Source organism: Corapipo altera, unplaced genomic scaffold (assembly GCF_003945725.1).
Source record: "Corapipo altera isolate COAL_440 unplaced genomic scaffold, ASM394572v1 55, whole genome shotgun sequence".
NCBI classification, from domain to species: Eukaryota; Metazoa; Chordata; class Aves; order Passeriformes; family Pipridae; genus Corapipo; species Corapipo altera.
Window position 1 is genome coordinate 14,703,493 of NW_020884882.1, and position 22,118 is coordinate 14,725,610.

Sequence of the window (22,118 nt, forward strand, 5' to 3'; positions counted from 1 at the left end):
ACAGTCAGCTCAGTGAAATGGAGTTGCTTATTAATCCATGGAACTTAATCTTGGGGCTGGGCATTGGCTGGGCTGCCTGGGTAATTTACCATGGCAGGTAGTTGTTGCATTTATGGTTTTCAGACAACTGATACTGTTTAGCTGGAAGATAAACCTTTCACAAGCACACAATGATTTAGAAGCTGTGGACAAAATGTATGGGAATTGGGCATCTAAACTCATTTAAAGATCTTGCTGCATATTCTTATTTCTAAAATGGGGCAGTGAACCAGTTTTCATAGATATTTAAATACTGACAGAAGCACTCAGAATAAAAGTCCTCCTAGATGATAGTCCTACTATCTACATCCTTAAACTTCTGCATTCTTTTATATATATAGCATTTAAAAGCTTAATTTTCGAGTTGAAAATTGTTTGAAATAATTCAATGAGTCCACATTGCTTTTAGCATCTGAATATCTCAGTTCACACAGGTATTTTTGTAAAAAGGTTAAGTATCATAATCATCAGGAAAAGACCCGAAATTTGAATTTATTTGAACTGACTTCTTGAAAACAGTTCTTTCTGTAGCAAGGAATTTTTAAAGGTACAGCTCCATAGAATGATAGATAAAGAATGTTTTTGCCAGCTGTGTGACAAAGTGAACAAGGTCTGCTTTCTTCATAGAATTATAGCATGGTTTTGGGTTGGAAGGGACCTTGAAGATCTAAATCTGATTCCAACCCCCTACCATGGGCAAGGACACTTTCCATGTTACTCAGGGCCCCATCCAAGCAAGAGGAGGGGGACCTCTGCCTCTTTTCCAAGAGATAAAGACATTGGGCATGGATGCACAGGCTTAGGTGCTCTCTTAGGACTCTCCAGTTCCAATGGATCCATCACTGGGAAGTTGCCGTGGGCAGAACTGGGAAGAGGGCGATGCACCCTATTGTTCATGGTGGTGCCCTGGCACTGCCCAGAGGGATCGAAATTGCCAAGGCTGGACCTGCTCCTGCAAAAATTTTCCTTTGAGTTTGGTGCTAACTGGGGGATTTGCCCCTGGAAAAAGCTCGAGTTGAATGAAAACCCAGGTGTTTTAGGCTGAATAGTTTTACACGTGTTTTCTGCTCTGTGGAGCTGGTGAAGGGCTCTCTTTGACTGCAGGCTATAAACTGCTGCACAGTCGTGCCTGTGAATTGCAATAGATTGTTACTAACACTAACTAGAGAAAAATGTGACTTTTTTATTGTTATTTATTTTTTAATCAACCCTTTGTAAGCCTGTGCATACATCTGTCATCAGAGACCCTCTTCCTTTTGCACTTAATGGCATTTCTGCTGCCAGCCTGAAAATTGACTGTACAGGGCTGGCATTTTTCCAGTGTCAGTTTTTCTTCTTGTCAGCTTTTCTCTTCTTTCTTTCTTTCTTTTTCCTCCCCTTCTTTCTTTGGTGACAGTATTTCTCTGTTCAGCTTCATTCCATGCTAGACTCTTCCACACCCCAAGCCCCATGTTGGCACTTGGCTGTGTGTGCTCAGCAGAGATAGCAAAGCACGCTTGAAAGTGGCTTTAAATACTCAGACACACAGGAGACATCAGCCAGCAAAGGAAATGTTTAACTGCACAATAATCTGCAGTTCAATGGATTTATGTAAATAAATTTGACTGCAGGTTAGACCTGAAAGGTATAAAAGTGTGCTGGGAGGGGAGGTTTGTCAGGGGAAAAGTGTGTGAAATGGCTCTGCTGGAGAAGGAAGAGGGCATGTTAGCAGGGCATGAGGACACAGGACATGGATTTTGGGCTTTGTTTTGTTATATATTCATGCATCATGGTCTGGAATTTTTATTTTTCCCTTTCTAACATCAATAGCAGTGTTTGCTATTGGCCTGGCAGCCCATGCACCAGCTTTGTGTTGCCCCTGATGCCTGGACCAGAAGGCTGACACATGCTTGCACGTCCTGTGGTCCTCCAACCTTCCTACTGTGTTGTTTATGTGGCAAGACTGGGACTTGGACAAGATCTGGACAGAGATCTTGTGTACAGCCTGGATGTGGGAGGCTTTAGAGTCTTTTGAGTTCCCAGGGCTGGAGTGTGCATGTCTGGCTTTTCTGTGCTGCTGTGTCCTGGCACAGGGCAAAGGAGAAACCTGCCATCCTCAGGACACAGACACCACTGAGCGTGAGGAGAGCAGCCAGAAACTGATAGCAAGGCATCCAGGGGAATGGAAAACAGGAGCACCTTTCAGGTTTTAAAGGTGAGAGGTCCAAATGTCTCTCGTACCCAAGTTCTTCTACCTGCTCCAGACAAGGCAGTGAGTGTCTGACAGCCTGAGCTCGGAACACACCATGAGTTGTCAGCATGTTAATTCGCTCAGGTGAAAAAAAAACCAAAAAGCCTGGCTTGGCCATTTGCCTCAGACCTTTCTGCCTTTGCTTTATTCCACAGGGCAGCCTGTCCAGAGCTGGTTCAGGCTCAGCAGGAGCAGCTGCAGCCCCGCTGCCTTGACAGAGTTTGTGTTTTCTGTGCTCAGATCTGACCCATCTCCCAGCTCCGTGCTCTGGGAAAGCTGCAGGCAGGAGCCCTGCTGCTCCAATGACATCGAGCTGTTTTCCAAGAAAGGCACTGCAATAAGTGTGAGCAGCTTTACTGCATGGAATTAAATGTATATTGTCCTAAATGATGACGGTTTGGAGATCTTTACTTTGGCACATTATGGAATTTATGGGGTGTAAAAGCAGTCTCAGAATCAGCAGCGCAGAGATCAGAAAACACTGTTGTACGTTTGGAAGCGCAAAGCAATGGGTGAGGGTTGTGCTGGGAGAGGTGTGGTGCTGTCAGTCCCTTCCCCAACTGGATGGAAGGCAGAATTGTTGTGGCAAATATAGATAGTCTTGAAATCATCATAAAATGGGTTGGGTTGGCAGGGACTTTAAAGATCACCTTGTTCCAATCCCCTGCCAGGGCAGGGACACCTTCCACTAGCCCAGGTTTTTCCAAGCCCCGTCCAACCTGGCCTTGGACACTTCCAGGGATGGGGCAACCACAGCTTCTCTGGGCAACCTGTGCCAGGGCCTCACCTCCCTCCCAGGGAAGGATTTCCTCCTAATATCCAACCTAAAACTCTTTCAGTGCTCTGCCAGCTCCCGAGTGGAGCAGCTTGGTCAGTGCCTGTGAATTATCCAGTGAATGATGCAGCTTTTAATTGGGTTCAAATGCTTAATAGCCTATCTGTAAATATCCTGTAAACAGAAACAAACTCCAGTAATGGCAGATAGCAGCAGCAGCTGTGCTTAGACCACATTTACATCAAAACAGCTCCTTGCCTGGGCACTGGGCTGGTGAGTTCACACCCAGCTTGGGGGGTTTGCACATCTGATGGGTTAGAGGGTTGATGTGGGTTAGAATATTGATGTGGGTTAGTGTTGGTATGGGGTAGGGTATTGGTGGTTTATGCCAGCTGTGTTCACTCCTGGATCTTCTTTCCCCATGAAGTTCCTTCTCTTACAAAGCCTGTACTGGGTTTATTGTTCCTCCATTGGACACACACAGACTTATTCTGGACAAAAATGCTGGAAAAGTGACGTTTGCAGCCCTGGGAGAGGTTTTTTGTCTCCTCCTGGCTGATACTCACGTGAGGACAGGGAGGAGGGTGCCCTTGCAGGTGAATTGAGGGCTCCTGGATCCGGGAGTACTGGTGGGACTGAGGCTGGGACACCAACGTGTGACAGGGCCACCAGGTCTGGTTCTCTCAGTCCCCTCTTGCCTTTTCAGATTCCTTCCTGGCCTTGTAATTTATGGGAGAAAATCAATTATAAACTAATGGATAGGATTTAAGTTTGGCCTAAGGGGTGTGAGGTCTCTGCTGCAGCTGCTCCAGGCAGTGGGAATTTCTCTGTCTTTTTGTTTTGGTTCAGTTGTTAAAGCCCCGATTCCCCCTAGTACTGCATTGGGTGACCTTTTTTTAAACAGTGTGAGCTTTCCATTTCTGGAATTGGCAATAAAATATTTGAAGCCTGGCAATTTAGGGAAAAATGGGAGTGTTTAATCCAGGTAATGAGAACTGGCAGCAGTATATTGAAATATTGGACTGGTATTTTCTTGCAGATAAAGCTGTAGATAAGAACAAAAATAAATTGATTTTCCGTAGTGTCTGTGGCAGCAAAACCTCTTTTCTCTGGAAGACCTTCTAACTCTCTCTGAAATTTGGAGATAAAAGAAGGCTTGGGAAATAACTCAGCAGAGTCCTTGATGCACCCACACCCCAGCAGATGGGAATGGGTCCTGGTGGGGAGAGAAGGAAGGGTGAAACCAGCAGCATGGATATGGCAGGATGGAAATGTCTGATTTGGGAATGTCTGTGAGGTGATGATGGGAACATTTTGGCATTAATAGCGAATTCAAAGACAGTTGCTGGCAGAAAGAAACTTAAAATAGCCCAAACAGGTAAAATTAGCAACAGTAGAGGAAGCAGCAGAGATTTCAAAAGGAGGCACTTGGGAAGCAGGGACAATAAAACTCAGTAAACAAAATGCAAAGCTGTTTGGAAGGTGGGTAGACTCTTGAGAGGTGTTTCTGCTGTGGAAAGACTCATTCTGCATCTGTTTGTGCATTTAAAATGGCCCAGGGCAAGATTCAGAGGAGGATTTAAGTGCTGCAGCCTAGTTGAGTGCAGCAGAATTTAAGCCTTTGTAGAAAGCACCTCCTCGCCTTGAGCCTCCAGTTACCTGCTGGATGCAGAGGATGAGTTCTCTTTAGATTTATCACATTGCATTGTAATTAAATGAATGAACAGGTCTCATGCTTTCCTTGGCTCTGGTGTAGAACACCTCCAGTCTTCCACTCTCAGTGGAAGGGAGTCTGGAACCATAAGCATAAACTCCATTTATTGCTCAGCATTACCTCAGCTTCAATACAGCACCTGTTGGTGAGAGTGGCCCTGCAGGAGCTTTTCCTGAGGGAAATTTCATCTCAGGGTTTTCTTTCCTCAGAATCCTCCATTACTGTGAGGATTTACCTGGGAGAAGAACCTGGAGAAAAGCTTTTTTCAGCTTCTGGCAGTCAATAAGTTCCCACATGCAGATTTTACAGTAAGAATAAATTATTCTAGTAAAAAATCCTATAAGAAATTAAGTTGGTGTTAAGTGTGGATGAATTATTATCTTTTTTTAATCTCTGTTTAGGCTATGTAGGGAAGAGGCTACAACCCAAATGTGCAAATTAAAATGATTATCATGTATATATTTTTCATTATGGGCTTTAGTTGCTGTTCCCTTTTCTAGGGTAAAAGCTTTCACCTCTTTCCCACCCTAATATCTGCATTTGTATTTGATTTTCCCCTGATTTCCCAGGGCCAGCTGCCCAAGCCATATCCCAGACTTGCAAGCCTCAGTCATGCAGAACAGAGTCTGAATTCCTGAACTATCCCATCAGTTCCACTGGGGCAGTTTACAGAGGAATTGTTGCAAGAAAAGTCTATATTTTCCCTGTCCATCCAATTACCTTTGTGAAAAAAAACCCCTAGATTTGGTTTGGTTTTTTTTTGATCCATTGCTTGAAAGCAGTTTTGCCACTCTGGATGGGTCCAGTGAACTTCACAGCAATTCTGCTGTTGTAAATGTTGTATTACCTGCACTGAGAAATCCATAGTTGCTTTACAGTTTAATTACTTGTTATTATGATGTTAAGAATTAGTTAAGTTGCTTGAGAATAATGTACTTAAATTGTGTTACAAGCACGGTTTTGGCACTGGTTGTGAGGTCTTTATTTATGTAGCTGAGTAGTTTCCTTGAATGTGATCCAGGGTTTTCCTGAGCCCAAACCTGCAGACTCAAACCCCATATTTTTGTGGTAGGTTTTGAAGCTGTGACATTGCTGTGTGTGCTGCACGACAGCTGTCAGTTTTATATTAATGGTATAATCTATTGAGAGCTTTGATATAAACACTGTAATTGATGTGTTTATGACAAAGAATTGTAGCACTTAGTGCCGGAGGGCTGAGCAGTGTCTGAGCAGCAATTCTCTAACATTCCCATTTATTTCTCCCACACTCTTGTTTACCTTGTTTACCCACATCCTGGAACATCAAGAGCTGTTCCCCTCGACTCAGGCCACTGTGCCTAAAACATGAGATTTAAATAATATGACTGAAAGCAAATTCCTGGGCAGAGGGGAGGGCTGTGCTGGTGCTACTATTTCTCTTCAAAATCAAGTGGTTTCAACCTTGTTTTTTCTGGTGCTGTGTCAAAGGATATTTCAACATGCCTTTCAATAAGTACATTATTCTCAAGCAATTTAACTAATTCTTAGCATCATAATGGTAACATAACTAATTCTTACCATCATAACAGCAGCAGTGGCTGGCTGGTGTCTCAGCAGGGACCCTGGAGTGGCTCAGAGGGGCAGAGGGCTGCAATGTCTCAGGGAATTGTTGGTGTTTTGGTGGAGTGGCAGGAAGGTGAGATCTGGGTAGGACAAAACACATGGGTCCCCTTTTAAGTGCTATGGAGAGTGGATGCATGGGGAAAGCAGGGTCAGGAATTTTGCTCTGGTTACAGCTCAGGTCTGACCTGGTGTAGGTTTAGGCTCATGTACCGTGCACATTAAACACAGAAGGGGCTGTAGGGCATCTCTCCAGAGCCCCCAGAGGTGAGGAGAAGCCAGCCTGATGGGCAAGGGGTGCAGAATGACTGTGAGGTTATTTAGGAAGCTGCTTCTGACCACCCCTTAGTGCAGTTGCCATTCTGTGACCGAGGGATGGCATACCCAGCAGCAGAGCCAGTGGCTTTCCTGGCAAAGCCTGGGAAGGCAGCCAAGGTGGAATGCTGCTGCAGTTAGTCTGACATGGCAGTTCAAGAGCAATTAGCATCCCTTCCAGGGCTTGGCAGGGGGCAACAGCAGGGAGGTGACAGGTCTGCTCACAGTCTGTGCTCCTCTGGGTGGTCACTGGGCTTGTGAGGAGGGACTGTGGCACTGCTGCCACCACCCCCTGCTCAGCACAGCCCAGGCATGGAGGGCTGCTCCTGCTGCGCTCAGTCCCAGCATCATTCCATGGGCAGACAGCAAGGATGTCCCTCTCCCTCACCAGGAGTGGGAAGGTGGCCAAGAGGAGCAGGGAAATGTGTGGGTATTTGACAGTACGTGACTCCCCAGCTGCACTGGGCATTGTAACTGCACTCAGCTCTCCTGACCGTGTGCTCAGCTCCTGGCACTGCCTCCAAAGGAGTGTTTCCAGACAGGCTCACAGTGGTACCATCTGTTGGAAAGGGTATTAACTCCTTTTGCAGGCCCTCAAGCCAAATTTGCACATGAAAAATAGTGACCCAGTGGCACAAATGCTACTGCAGGTGAGACTCTGCCTTTAGGTTTCTGAAAACAAAGCCACAAATGGCCACAAATTTTTATGGTTCTCTAAAAGTTGTGCCACCTCAGTGCTGGGAGTGGGGAGCACTCCTGGTTCTGGGAGTGCTGCTGCTGCAGCCAGTCGAGCCTTGCACAGCATCACCAGCCCCAAATGGGTGATTTGTGTTGAAAGCAATGTCAGTCAAAATGGTTGATCCCTGCAATATTGTCATCTGTTTGAAAATAACCTTCCAGCATGCAAGTATATGTTCCTGCTTCAGAAGGGAGCAAAAGAAGGAACAGAAAATTGCCTTTGTGCCAGATTCAATATCTACATCTCAGACTTTGCCAAAGAGGTTTGTTGTTTATAGCAGGAATATTCATCAGTTGCCATGGACATGCTAAGCTCACCAAGTACAACAGTGAACCACAATCTGCACTGGAGTAATTTTGAAATGCTTTCATGCTGAGGGAAATAGTTTGCATTATAGTTAAGAGTTAAATGCTGAGTTTCTCCAGTGCCATTTCTGGGATTTCAGATATAAAAATGGAAATACTTTATTGGAAACTTAATGGGAAGAGCAGTACTGTATACAAGAACCCTAAAGAACTTACTGTCACCAGGCAGCTCTCAGGATCACAGTTTATGGTGCTTAAAAAGCAGAATATATGATGAGGGCTTCTAGAATCCCATTAATAAGGATATATTTTTGACCACCTGAAAAACTAAATGTAAAATAAAGTTTTGTAATTTAACTCTTAATGGAAGCCCATTTAGGGGCCAGGTACTGCCTTATTGCTGTTGGCACCTGTATTTGAAGGGGTTGGTCTGTGTGTCTGACCTGGGGGAGTTAATCACACATGCAGAGCACTGCTCTGATCAAATCCTCCTGTTCTGCTTTTGGGGAAGCAATCCTCATTCCTGAAATGCCAGACCTCTAAAATACTGCTAGAGATGCAAGTTTTTCTTTCTTGGGCTACTTTGGGGAAACAACAGAACAATTATCCAAGACTTTAGAGTCAGAGCCTGTGAAAAGGGTTAAATCTGGGCAGGGAGATCTCAGTAGATATTTGCTGGTTTTCCACTGAACCTGCCCTTCCCCAGCCCAAAGAACAAATCCAGCAGTAAAAGAACAGCTGAAAGCTGTCAGGCTTTAATACCCACAGATAAGGTCATTCCTTGGGGGAGAGCTGCTGAAATGCATAATAATATAACCAGGAACTGTAAAAGACACCGAGATATATTAAAAGATAAAATAAAGCAGACTGAAGTTCAAACAGGGAAAAAATCTAAGCTTTATATGGTGAAAGGTAAAATATTCTCGCAGATAAGTGGAGGCTCTTGAGTGAGGAAGTGTTTGAAAGGCCTGGGAAGCTGGTGAAAGCCTTGGGGATGAGCGTTTGAAGACTTACATGACACGGATAATGGAAGGGGTGGGTTGGGAGAGGGAGCCCAGCAGAGGCTGAACTCACCTGCTGCAGTGGGAGGAGGGATCTGGAAGGGCAGGAGGGACTGAAGCATCACTTTGGCCAAGTGGAGGAGCAGCAGATACCTGGGGAGCAACCCAGAATAACCCTAAAACCCAGGAAGCCTCCTGCTGAAGTGGAGTCTCACTCCTGGTGTGGCACAAACACTGAAGGCCAAGGCTGCCTCTGGGGTCTGGGATTTTTCTCTGATGTAGTTTGCAATTTTTTGTGTTAAAATTGAGAAAGTTTGAACTGGATTGTGGGTAAAAGTATCGGTTTTGAAGGGATTCCTCTAGTGAGCCTTGTTGGATTAATGTTGTTGCTTTTTGTCTTCAACTTGTGGGTTTTTTTAATGCAGCATCAAACTGCAAATCCCCTCAGTGGGACTTAGCTTGGTGTGAGCCTGGTCTGAAAGCTACAGCTGAGAGCAGCACGTGTTTGATGAGGTGTCAGTACATCCACCCCCCCTGGGAAACGAGCCTGGTGCTCACTGGTTTTAGCTGGCAGGCCTTAGTTAAACCCCTTCCCCACGGTGTGTGTGAGTCTGAAGGAAGCTCCAGTGCTGGATTTTCATACCATTTGAAGAGGTTCCTATTAGTGCTCACCTGGGGTGTGCAGGGCTGTGCTCTTGGATGTGTTGAACAGCCTTTTTAATCTGTTATTTTTGCAGGGGCCAAGAAACTCCAACCCGTGGTGGTGGCACAGGGCTCAGCATCACTGGCTGGGCTGGGAGCAATACTTTTGGGAGATGGTGGCTTGGGGGTGCTGGGGGACAGTGCCAGGAGTTTGGAGTCAGCAATCTGGGGGGGAATCTTCTGATTTCTCAGAGAGCTGAGGGCTGCCAGGGTCTCTCAGCACTGGGATGGGGGCAGGTTATGCTTTACAGGAAGAATTCAAGGATCAGTCTTACCAATGAAATAACCCATACTTAGTCTAATACTGTGAAATTTCAATAGTTCTATGGCTCAAGACACAAAAGTGATTATGAGCTGGACTTGGTGAAAATGAGCTTCTTAAAAGTGACATTGCAAATGGAATTGCAGAGTTGGGAGTGTTACAGCCTCCTAATAAAACTTTTTGGTCCTGGCTAAGTGGTGTCCTGGCCTTTTCAGGCTGCAGATTGTTCATATTCCTCTCTGAGCTCTTCCCTGCTGGCAAAACAGCCCAGGTCCCCCTCCTTCCCTAACAGTTCTCTGTTTTCTTCTTTACCTGAAAGGAAGCTTGACAGTTCTCAAACAGACTTAGATATATTTTATAGTTTTAGCATGAATTGCTGTGCTCAATATGTATGTACTTGCCAGTAATAAAGAGGGTGCAGGAATGAAAAACCTACATTGCTGCTGCATTCTCTTGCCTCCTATCCAGGGTGGTGTGGGAGGGATTACTTTCCTGAGATAAAATTGCAACACATGAAATCCCACACTGAGCCCTTCAGTGCGTTTTTCTTACAGGCAAAACAAACACAAAGAAGAACAGGAACAAAACTCACGTTGGTCTTGTTCAATTTTGTTTTTTTCTTAGTGTGTTTTTCATGTACCAACTTTTGTCAAGCAAAAGGGATGTACAAAGGGAAAGCAGAGGGAGAACTGTTAAAAAACCTACTTATATGCCCATAAAATTCAGTATGTTTTAGTCCTTCCAATACTATTCCTTCTCCCTGAAGAGCAGGGTAATGTGGCTAAATTACCTATCTGGATTATTTATAATTATCAGAGCTAAAGCATTAGTGAAAGAAGGAGAAAACACAGTGCAAACAATCCCTCCTTGGCTGTGCTCACTGCATCTCCTGAACACGTCCTGCTGCCCTTCAGGGTCTCTTCATGCAGCAAAGGACTCCAGCAGGACCAGTTTCGCTCCCTGGGTTCTGTCTATAGCTATTCTTCCCAAATTTGAGTACATTTTGTCTAGACAAATCTCCCTTTTGACTCCAATCTTAGAGTTCACCTAATTTCAACCATCCTGCAATATTTAGCATCGCTTTCTGAAGGCAAGGAAACCACAGTTAAGTGGGATTTAGTAAAAATGGGTCCTCTGTAAGCAGGGATGCTCTGACAGTAAAATAATAGATTTATTGAAACCTCTTTGGAAGTAGAAAAGTCATCAATGATGTTGTTGTGTATTCAGTGTGTCCATTTTGTATTCAGAAAGCTCAGCCCCAGCTACTGCAGAAAAGCTGGGGAATTACCATTTGCAGATAAATCTTGTGTCTAAATTGTATTTCTTGGTTGCTAATTTTACTAATTAAAATATCTATCACCCATGCACGGCCCCAGACTGATTTAGAACAGGAAGATGACTGTCTGTAATTTAATGAGGAGTTGTACATGAGCAGCAGATTCTTTCCTGGATGGCTGTGCTGAAATTCATCCCTGTGTTGGAGCCAGGATGTTCAATGTGTGCTGGGGGGATTGGGCCAATAATGCACTTTCTTATGGAAGGGTTCAGCAATGTTGTCACTGAGGGTGTTGTTCTACATTGGAGGAACCTGTGTTGACGGGGCAAAGGGGTAAAGGTTTTAAACTAAAAGAGGGTTGATTCAGATTTGGCAGTTTAGGACAAGGGTTGTGAGGCACTGGAACAGGTTTCCCAGAGAGGTCATAGAAGCACCATCCCTGGAAACATTGAAAATGAGGTTGGACAGGGCACTGAGCAACCTGATCTGGTTGAAGATGTCCCTGCCCATGGCAGGGGAGTTGGACTAAGTGACCTTTAAAGTTCCCTTTCAACCCACACCATTCTAAGATTCTATGATTGTAATTCATACTTTGGAACTTCAGACAGTGAGACCATAAAACGTAGAAAGCACTCTTTGCCTACAGCACTGAGGTTTAAGGACAATGTTTTTCATGGTACTTTTCATGAGATTCCTGTTTGCTTGTCCCCTCAGGGAGGAGGGAGTGGGAGAGAGGGTCTGTCAGGAGCTGAGCAGAGCAGAGGTTGCAGACGTTGTCCTCTGTAGGAGCTGTGGCTATGCAGGCAGCACGATGCTGCTCTCCCTGTGCAGGAGCAGGGGACAGGCACAGGGTGCTGTTCACCTCAGGACACCACTGGCACCATGGAACACTTCCTTTCCCATTGGGAATTTCCACACAGGACCCCCACCTTTGTGCCCGTGCTGGATTTATGTGCCAGGAAATCTCCCGTGTTTTCTGCTCTGCCTCTGCATTTCGGTGGGAACCAGCATTCCCTGTGCACTAATGTGCATCATCAGTCTTTCAAAGATGCTTGATTTCTGTTTGATTCTTAATTATTATAATAGTTAAGGCACTTAACATGCTTTAGTGATTTACCTCATTTAATTGGATGTAGTGATTAGAATATCTTTTATATTGCCCTCACTGCGGTTTTAATTTAAGATTATAATCTCACGGTTCCTTTCAGCTCCTCTGGCTTTCATTTAGATACTGCTTTTCTTTTCTGATTTCATTTTGTTTATTCATTTTTCCTGCTGATTCAGTAAACATGCTGCTAGGAGGATTTCTCAGGAAACCTGAGTGTGGTTGTAAATTCTTTCATTTAGTGTAATGGGCTCAAGCTCTGCCAGGGGAGGTTTAGGTTAGATGTTAGGAAGAAATTCTTTACAGAGAGGGTTATCAGGCATTGGAACGGCCTACCCAGAGAGGTGGTGGATTCACCATCCCCGGAGGTTTTTAAAAAGAGATTGGATGTGGCCCTTAGTGCCATGATATAGTAACTGGAGTTGGATCAGAGGTTGGACTTGATGATCTTGGAGGTCTTTTCCAACCCAATCTATTCTATGATTCTATGAGTCTAGACACTAACGAATTTAAAAAAAAATACGAAAATGATGCACGAGACTGTAGTCAGCCTCTGGAGTTGTCTGTTGTTTTTTGCTGTAATTTATTTGAATTAAAAGGGAAAAGAAAGGAAAAAAAAAAGAAAGAAATTATTCTCTTGATGGGGCATGTGAAATAAGGAGATGGAAAGTGATAATGTTACATCCTCTTTTGTGTGTCTTGTCCTCCCTTAGCAGGTGGATAATGTACAGATTAAGATTTTAACATTATGACTCAGTGTGTGATATTTTGGTGTTGGTCCCCAGTGTGGGAATTGCTCTGGTGAAGGGAATTGAAGTCTGAGGCTGTAGGTTCAGCCCCTCCTGCCCTGTGCTGAGGACACCAGCACAGGCACTGGGGAGGAGGATGGAAAGGAGGGAGTGCTGGCAACTGGGCTTGAAAACCTAATTGTTGTGATTTGAGGAACAAACAAGCACTTCTCTGCGGGGACAGTGGTAGATTCTCCAAATTGGTTTGAAATGTAGAGTAGCATGTTCTTTTTTCCTCTTGGTGACGCACAAAATCACACAGATCATCCAGCTGGTTTGTCACTGTAGAAATATATAGTATCTCTATTTTTTCTCTGCTCTGGTGCCAAATCCCGAGAGTCCTCCATGACTGTAGTGCTCCTTTCAAAGGGGAAGGGCCAATACAGGTACTGGCACGTGTGTGAACTCCGTGGAGCTGCAGGTCCAGCAGGAGAGGAGTGGCTGCTTTGTAAGAAATTCCCATTTGCAATTCCACTGGGAAAGCTGAGAGATCCATTTTACAGGCTGCTTGGTGCTTGGAGGTTTGGCCAGCTGAAATCCATGGAAGTAGAAAAGTGCTTTATCTTCCTCTTCTCCTTGCCAGCACAGAGACGGTTACTGCGGCCGGAGGAACAGAGTTTGCTTGAACTCTAACAAAGAACTGACATTACAAAAAACCCAATCCTTGTCATTAAAACGTACCAGGGATCCCGTTCAAACAGAATAAAGGAGGAGGTCCCCTCTGCTGGGCTCCTGGTCCTGCCCAGAAGTGGCCACTCAAGAAGGGAAGGAGGGCTCCTCGCCTGCCGTGTCCCTCCAGCACCGGTGGTGCCCGGGGCTGGAGACTGGCTGAAAACACAGGGTTTCATTTTCTCCCCAAGCCAACTAATTAGATGAAAGCCACTGATACATGCAGGGCTTCAGAAGGAGTCTTTGATGAATTAGTTATTTATCCTGTCTCATCCCCCCTGTGCGCCGCTGCAATGTATCACCCCCCTGGACTGTGGGAATGCACCTTCCGAGCCAGATCCCGGCGCCTTTCATCACCGAAAGCTGAACTTCATTCTGGGAAGGTTCCCAGTGAAATCAATTAGGTTTTGTGTGGATCAAGGTGCTGCTGAACATGATTGCAGGTACCAGAGCCTGGCTCTGGGTGACCACAGCATCTGCTCCGACCCTGCCGGAGCTTCCCAGCGCCGGGTGAGGAAAACAGGCTGGCACTGCACTGAGGTGGAACGGTAAAATAGCTCCAGTGTTTGGAGCTGCCAACTATCAGGCCTATAATATATGTCCTAAAGCAGTCAAAAGAGTTTTTATGAGTGCAAAAATATTAACAAATCGTTGGTTATTTAAAGGGAATCATTTAGGGCTCATCTGGCTAATGAGGAAGAAAAAAATGGAGCTGAATGTTTCTTCTCTGTTGTAGGGAGACGTATGAGATCAGCTGTTGTAGGAAGCTATCAGTGAACACACCTCGTTAGCTCCCTTGTGTAAAACTCCTTATCTGCCTCTTATTAGTCTTTCATTAATTAAAGCTACAGAATTCAGTATTTTTTGTTAGCTGTTCCCTTAGCATGAAACTCAGCTAATTCTTCTACTGTTGGAAACAAAGCTCCAAGATTGAAGTTTATTCTTATGGTGTTCTTTCAGTTATTTATTTCACATTGCTGTCATGCATGGATGAATTTATATGATGCTCTGATGACCTTTAGAAATTCCTCTGATTAAATGCTGTTCTACTTCATTATGACATTTCTGTACTTGTACTACCCGATTTGATGTGTACAGCTTAATAACACAACCAGACATGAATGCTAATAACTTTACAATTCATTGCATTGCTATTTTTTAATGTAGATGAATTTTAAAACAAGTTTCTCTTGCTGCAGGCTTACATGAATCATATAAATTAGAAGGTAACAAAAGAACATATTAGCATTTGTTAGCCTGGATGCACAAATTTTGTAGTAACCATTTTAATATGTACTACAACTTTTCCAGCCTCAAGTTTAATATGTACTACAACTTTTCACCCTCGATTTTTCAACCAACATCATAATTGAATTGGTTTCCTTCTTGCCTAAGGATAATGATTTTACACTGATGGAATCATTATTAGATTCTAAGGATTATACTGATGATGCCTGTTTTACATAGAGCTAAAAAAATTAAAATTATTCAACTGTAAAATACTCCTTTACACAAAGGCTATGTAAGTTGGAGATAAATGAACTAATTATTGTGTTTAGAGTTGTTGTTAATATCCAGCATCCATAACTGGAGCAAACTTCTTGCTGTAGCTCTGTGCAGGGGGCTTTTGAAACCCCCACCCCATCGCTTGTCCTTGAAGTCCGGCAGGTGGTGAGTTGCTGTCGTGGAGCTGATGCTGTGCAAGCATGTGTTCATCGAGGCAGGAGATGGCTTCCTGCAGATCTCCACAGAAACTGCTCAAAAAGCTCCTCATCTACAGGCACAGCCTCCAGCAGTGGGATGAGAAGCAAGAGGAAAGGCGGAAGGTGGCAAAAGAGAAGGCATTACTTAGGGAAGAAGCATCTTTACTGGTATGGATCTGGTTATCGGTTCAGTCTGGGTTTGGAAGACGTGTCCGTGTTCCATCACACCTTCCTAAGGGGTAAAACAATGTTTGAACTGGTCCAGAGTAAGTGAGAACCGGCTCACCTGCATCCACCACTTCTGTCTGCACATCTGAGCACTGCTCCTGGGATAGAGGGAGGGAAGAATAGCCCAGGTTAAGCATAAATGATGAATTTCTGCTATCCTGAAAACCGTCAACATTTCATGGGTAATTACACTTCAGGCTGCAGAAATAGCTGTTGAATTAATTGATTTTACAGTCACATCCTGAGGTGCTGAGTGGGTGTTGGTCTGTGTGGATGTGTCAAAATAACACCTTCAAAAGTCTCAGGGGTGGAAGACATTTACCTCTGTCTGTTGAGTAATCAGCAATTAGAATACAATATAAATATCTACAACCTTTCAGCTGAAAAAACAGGAAGAAAAACTTTATTATTGCCTTTAAACATTTTAAACTTTTTTTGCAATTTTTACTTGTCAAATATAGAAGTATCTGGAGCTGAAATTAAGCAAGTATAGCCCCTCTTCCTCTGACTTTTTCAAGCTGGAGGTTAACCTCAATTAAAAAAAAATTAAAATAACGTTTCTTTAAGCATCTATTTTAAATCATTTTAAATCATAGGTGAGAGACCAGTCAGCATAAATACAATGGACTGCTCTTGTGCATGATTTTTAAAAGCCTTTGTGCTTCATTACTGCAGCTGGATGTCACCTCTGAGGTCAGGGAACATGATTACTTCCCCACACTTAAGCTTCAGTCAGTTTTATTCACTACAAAAACAAGAGTAAGGAGCTGCACCAGTTGTAAACTTGCACTTACTCCACTAATTGTGTATAGAGTGATCAATATATGGAATCAAATTCCATGTCCGTGGTGCATTAAGACATTATCAAACTCCTGTGCTTCTCAGCTGCTTTAATATGGCTCGAGGTACAGCACAGAGCTCCCCTTGTATGCGGTTCAATAGTTTCTTTAATCTGAGATGTAAACTTGTCTTTGAAAGTGAAAAACAAGCTGACCTGAAGGTAATAGACCTGCATTGAATTCATCTCAAACACATGTTAAATTTTCTCGACACCATTACCCTTTTCCTTAGGAAACTTCAGAGTGTTCTTGATTAATAATAAAAATAAGGAAAAACAACCTGTAAAAGCAAACCAGGAGCACTCGGTGGCCCATCTACTTTCAACCTTTTGCTCCTTGTCCTGGGTATTCTCAGCAAAAGAAACAAAATCCCATCAAGCTCTTTTCAGCATTGCACAAGGATTTAGACTATTTCCTATGCTCGGCTCTTTGTAACAACAAAACAAAATAATTAAGGTGATGTTAAATCAAGATGAGAGCAGGAGACAAGATCTCTGGATTCCAAGCCAGGCTCTCTGACTCAATTATTGAACAACTTGTGCTAAGTTGTTTAACCTATTTGCTGCTGCTTCCTTGTCTTTAAGGTGAGGGCACATTAAGTTTTACCTCCCCATGGCATGACTTGCTGTGATTGTTGGTTTGTATTTGTGGGGTGCTTTTGGAACACAACGCTCTGTAACGTGGCAGTGAAGCGTGGCTCTGGCATCCACTTTGGGGTTTCCTTTCTCCCTCAAGCTCGAATTCTTCTAAAACTTGGCCAAACTTCTGTAGCTCTCTAGAGGAAGAGTAAAATTTGTTGTTGCAGTAAGGCTTCATTATAGATGTTTCATCAGGGATCATTTTGTGAAGCAGCTGTCATTGCTGTCGGAGAAGGTGGAGCTGCAGAGAGGCTTTAACTTGAGTTTGGGGGATCATGATGAGGGAGTTGCTGAAGACTTGCCATGTGCTGTAATTAAAGGGCTGCTGTCAGAGGCCAAGCAGGCATAAAAATGTTCCTTCCTCAGCTGCTCTTCCCTCTGGTGAGTTCATCTTAATTTTCAACATTTGATGGAGAATTGAATTTTGAGGTGGAGAAGGGAATGTGTTATCTCAGGGATGCTGTGGTGACTCTGAATGCCCTTTTCTGGGTGTCCAGTGTGTGGAGGCATGGGGGAAAGGAGCTGGGTCCTTGGTCTGTCACCCAATCTCCCAAATTTTTGTAAGGCCTCTCTGGGGAATGTGCTGCCAGCAGAGAGGGCAGGCTGTGCCCCAGTTGTTTGACTTGAACAACCAAACACACTGCACCACCACCAAGGGAATCTTGGACCACAGGCTCAGGCTTGGAGACAGCCTTGTCCCTGGCACAGCTTATCCCAACAGGGGCTGTATCAGGTGTGTCCAGTGGACAGAGCTGTTCCTAAGGACACGTGTCAGCATTGGGCAGATCAAGCTCTTGAGGTGTTTCTGTGCTGCTGGGGCTGTGCTTTGGACATGGATCAGCTGAGCAGTAGCTGGCTGGGATCCTGGGAGCAGCACTTGCAGAGTCCATCCGAGGAGCTGAAGGAATGGCAATGTTTTAGCAATCTCTCCATCCTGCAGGTGTGTGCTCGGGCAGAGAGAGGGCCACCACCAGCCAAAACTAATTTAAAGCTGTGTGGAGCTGACACCAGTTGCTCTCACAGGAGTGACTACAAATAGATATCTCCTGGAGCTCTCTCCCCACCAGGTCAGACCATGCCTTGAATAATCTGGGTGCATTCTGGTGGACTTGGGGTCTCTCTCTTTCCAAAGAACAGGAACATTTACACAAAGACAACCAGAAGAAAATATTTATGCTCCTGTTGTTCTCTTTCTAAACATTTCCTTTGGTGCAAGTGTTAATATTGACAAGTGTGTTTTATAATTTGGGAGCTCACTTTAGGCTGAGATGGTGCATTGGTATTTAATGCACAATGCACATAGTTTAGATGGCATGCATTAATCATATTCCTATTGTCTTTGTTATGGTAATGGGAGAAACAAGCTCTTGGGGTTTTTTTAAAATTAAAAAAAAAAGGAAAATGGGCTTGACTTCTTTTTTTTTTTTTTTTTTAAGATACATTATATTTCAGCAGCTAATGAAGAGGAAATAATGATGAGTCTGCACTATGTTATGTATTAGAGCACTAATTAGACTATAGCAGAACTGCTTACGGGTGTCTTTGAAACACCTGCTTGGTAATTTTCAGCCCCATTTTACTCCCTTTACCAGGGCAGGCGTGATGGGAAGACAGAGTTAAGACTGAAATATGAAACAGAGAACTTAGCACCCTCCAGTTTTGTCTTTTGTTCACCCAGCTTCATATATGCTTAAGACAAGGATAATGTGGATGGTCACTGCAGTGCCCTTTTTGTGGGCTGGGATTTCTATTGCCCATGGTAGGTATAGGGAAAGGACTCAAATATGTTATTTTCTAACTTCCTTGTGACCATAAAAAGGCAATATGGTTTCAGAACAAGAATTCCCAGTTTAGGCTGTCATCTTGCATGTATATTAATCCGGAATATTATGTATTGCATCTCCAACATTTGCTTATCATTGCTTTAGTTTGGAGTGTGTGTTTTCGAGACCATTAAAAGCTGTAAATCTAGAAATAATGTTGGCCTTCATTTTTAAAGCTGTTTTGAAGTTGTCTTCTTTTACTGTCATAAGAAACCACAAATATTCCCACTCTATATCTTATTTGCTTTTACATTTCTGTCAATTATGTAAATAATTGAATTCTAAACATGAATTGCAAATGTGCCCAAAATCACATACCAAGTAGGCTGAGTTCCTACCTCAGCCATGTCTCCCAGCTTACACTGCAGCCAAGCTGGTCATAGGTTGTACAAAATTCACCTGTATTTTATAAGATGCAAACATTGGCTACATATTTTGTAGCCTTTAAACATGATTGTGTTGCCCACACTAATGAGACTGACAGTGACTCCTCAGTATTACCCCATACTGAGTCTCTATGATGATTCAGCTTTTTTTTTTCTCACAGCTTTTTCCAAGGGAAACTTTTCCTGACTGCACCGTTTGTGTGTTGGAGGATGTGGAGCTCTTTGTACCTGAGAGCCCAAATGAGAATTCTAAAGGTGAGCAACTCTGATTCAAAGCTGGTCTAATTTTTCTTTTTTTGATGATAAAAATTTTCAGTGGGTGCACTAAATCCTAAGAGAGTCACATGTTTAAATGCAATATGACAACATTTCTCACAGAATAATGCATTTAAAAGTAAGGGGCAATATTTTCATTAATGGGTATATCAGAATTTTTTTCTCTGTTTTGAAATGTTTGGTGCTACTTGCAGTTTCATAAAACCCCGTTTCAGGTGGTCACTGACAGCTACAGCTGATTTCATCCCACGTGTAAGATCATATATTGCAACCCACACAGAGAGGACAGAGTTGAAAAGGAGAAGAATTCTGGGGAGGTGCAGTTGTACTTGGTAGCATTTGAGTTCCAGAATAGGAACAGATTTATCACCTGCCCAAGGACCAGGTGAGAGGTAAAGAGGTGAATGTAGAGGGGTGAAAAGTAGCATCAGATGCCATAAGCAGGGGTGGATTTGTCTGTTTTGGATCAGACCTCAGCATGGTCTGATCCAGCCCATGGTGCTGTGCTATATGGTAGATGTGTAACTTGGAGGGAGACATTTGGAATCTCTCAAGGTCTTTTGAGGCTGGAGCTCTTGGGTGGCAGAGCAAAACCCTGAGACTTCACAATGCCCAGTGTTGTCCTGAACAGATGCCCCAGGCACTGCAGTAATGGGAGATGCTGCCTTTGAGTAGGAGGTTTACAGGCAGAGATAACAGAAAATTTACTCCAGCATAAGACAAGGGGTTTATCTAGATATACAGCAAGTGTTTAAAAAACCAAACCAAAGCCCTAGGCAATTTTGTGATGCTCATCACCAGGATGAGTGGTGTTCTCTCAGCACACCAGGTGCCTCAGCATCGTCAGTGCTTGTGGAGGCAGCAGAGCAAAGCACAAGTACATTCTTGCAAGGGAGCTGGGAGGCCAAACCCTGAGCCTGTCAAAGCTCCAGGTGAATGTTCTGCCTTGCTAAGCAAGTCTGGTGGCTCAGTGATGCCACTGAATGTCCCCAGTGCCCTGTGTGACGCTGGTGACACCCCTGAGAGCTGCTGCTGTCAGACCTGAGCTCACCCGTCAGTGAAGTGCTGAACAAGTACCTGGAGGATTTCTGAGTGAGGCACACTTGTCTTTAAAATGCTATGCTTCTGAATTTAGGGGCTTTCCTTCAGCTATGTGAGAAACCATGCCAGTACCACGAGGGGAAAGCAGGTGTCTGGAAACAGGTTTTTTTAAATCCCACTACGTGCAGTTGTGCTGGGAAGTCTGGGGGGTTTTGCCTCTGCTCCCAGTGTTGGGGGGTGTGTGTCTCTGTTTGGGGGGATGTGAGACAAGTCTGTCCCCATCTCTTTCTCCCTTGTGACTTCAGAAATTGAAGGCTGCACCTTCAGAGGGGATGGGACCATGTGCCATCTCACCAGAGTCCAGTCCAGAAGGACTGAAATAACCCTCTGGAGGGGTATCCACTGCTTTCTGGGGTTGGATCAGTCTCTCCAGGGGTCCTTCCTACCAGCTCCTCAGTGTATCTCAGGTCAGTCTAAGGATCTTGGCTTCTATTTCTGTTTAACTGCTCACCCATGTCATGAGTATAGTAAGACATGAGCCATATCAATCTAATCATAAACCCAAACAAACCAGCAGTTGTTCGAGTCCTTTATCTCTTGGCAGGCAACAGCAAGCCCTCACCTCTTATCCACTCTGCACACATGGCAATTTTTCTGCAGCCTTCATCAGCACCAGGAATTCAACAGCTGAGACCAACATTTATCTCAGTAAATCCAGCGTGTAGGTCTGCCCCTCTCCTGAATATTCAGATATGCAGCCACATCAGTGCTGCTCGTTTGAAGGCAATGACAAGGGTCATCATTTTATTCTTTATCTCCCGCTTCACCTGCTCCTGAATGCTGAAGGGAAGGAGGAAACAGCGTCCTGGGGAGCTCAGTGGTGTGCATGACAACCTCGCAATGCTCGACTGTTCATCAGGGTGCCATGGGAGGATGAGGAGGAGCAAAGGCACCACTGAGCATACGTGCCCACAGCCCTGGTGGTGCCAGTGAGGTGGTGCTGGTGGGAGGGAGATGATGGGTGTTAGCCCTGCCAGCCCCTCCAGCCACGTGGCATGAAGCCAAAGGGCACAGAAGTGCCTTGTCAGGTAGGAAACCTTCAGCCTGGTCACAAATAAGCTTGATTTCTGAAGATGAGAAAGGTTAAAACTGAGTTCGAACGTCTCAAACTTCCCTCAGGGCTGTGTTTTCTGAAAAGACAGTGGGTCTTGTTCAGCTGCTTTTCACTTACATGCCTAAAAAGATTCAGCTGTCATAGCCCTGACAAGCACTAAAAAGCTCTTGTTAAGGTCACGGGCATCAGAGAAGTGTCTCTCCTACAACATCCCAGTGAACCAGGGCCACTGGCACTGGGAGTGGGGGCTGGTGTCAAGACACTGTTTGGTACAAACAGGACTGTGACCCGGTGTCCTGGCACGGCAGAGCTGCTGCTGTTCCCTCTGCTCTTCCCGAGGGGAGCCGTGTAACACTGCTCCAGCTAAGTGCAAAAAAAACCCAGCAAACCAACAAAAAACCCCTCTAAACATCCCTGACCTTTAAATTCAGGCTGCAGCCAATAGATCTGCTGCTAACCAAAAATCTGAGGTTGCTTTCATGTGTCTTGAGCGTTCAGGGAATAGATGTAGCTTAACATGCAAATGCTGGGCTTCCTGCAGCACGCCGCTG

General features: G+C 44.4%; 1 long non-coding RNA gene across 1 annotated transcript in view; it reads left to right on the forward strand.

Annotated features, from left to right (window-relative positions):
• LOC113945796 overlaps positions 1–22,118 on the forward strand; it is a 177,329-nt gene that overhangs the window by 147,941 nt on the left and 7,270 nt on the right. Inside the window, exons 4-5 of the long non-coding RNA XR_003527187.1 lie at positions 18,520–18,686; positions 19,298–19,391. This is a non-coding gene — a long non-coding RNA (uncharacterized LOC113945796). The remainder of the gene's footprint in view (positions 1–18,519; positions 18,687–19,297; positions 19,392–22,118) is intronic.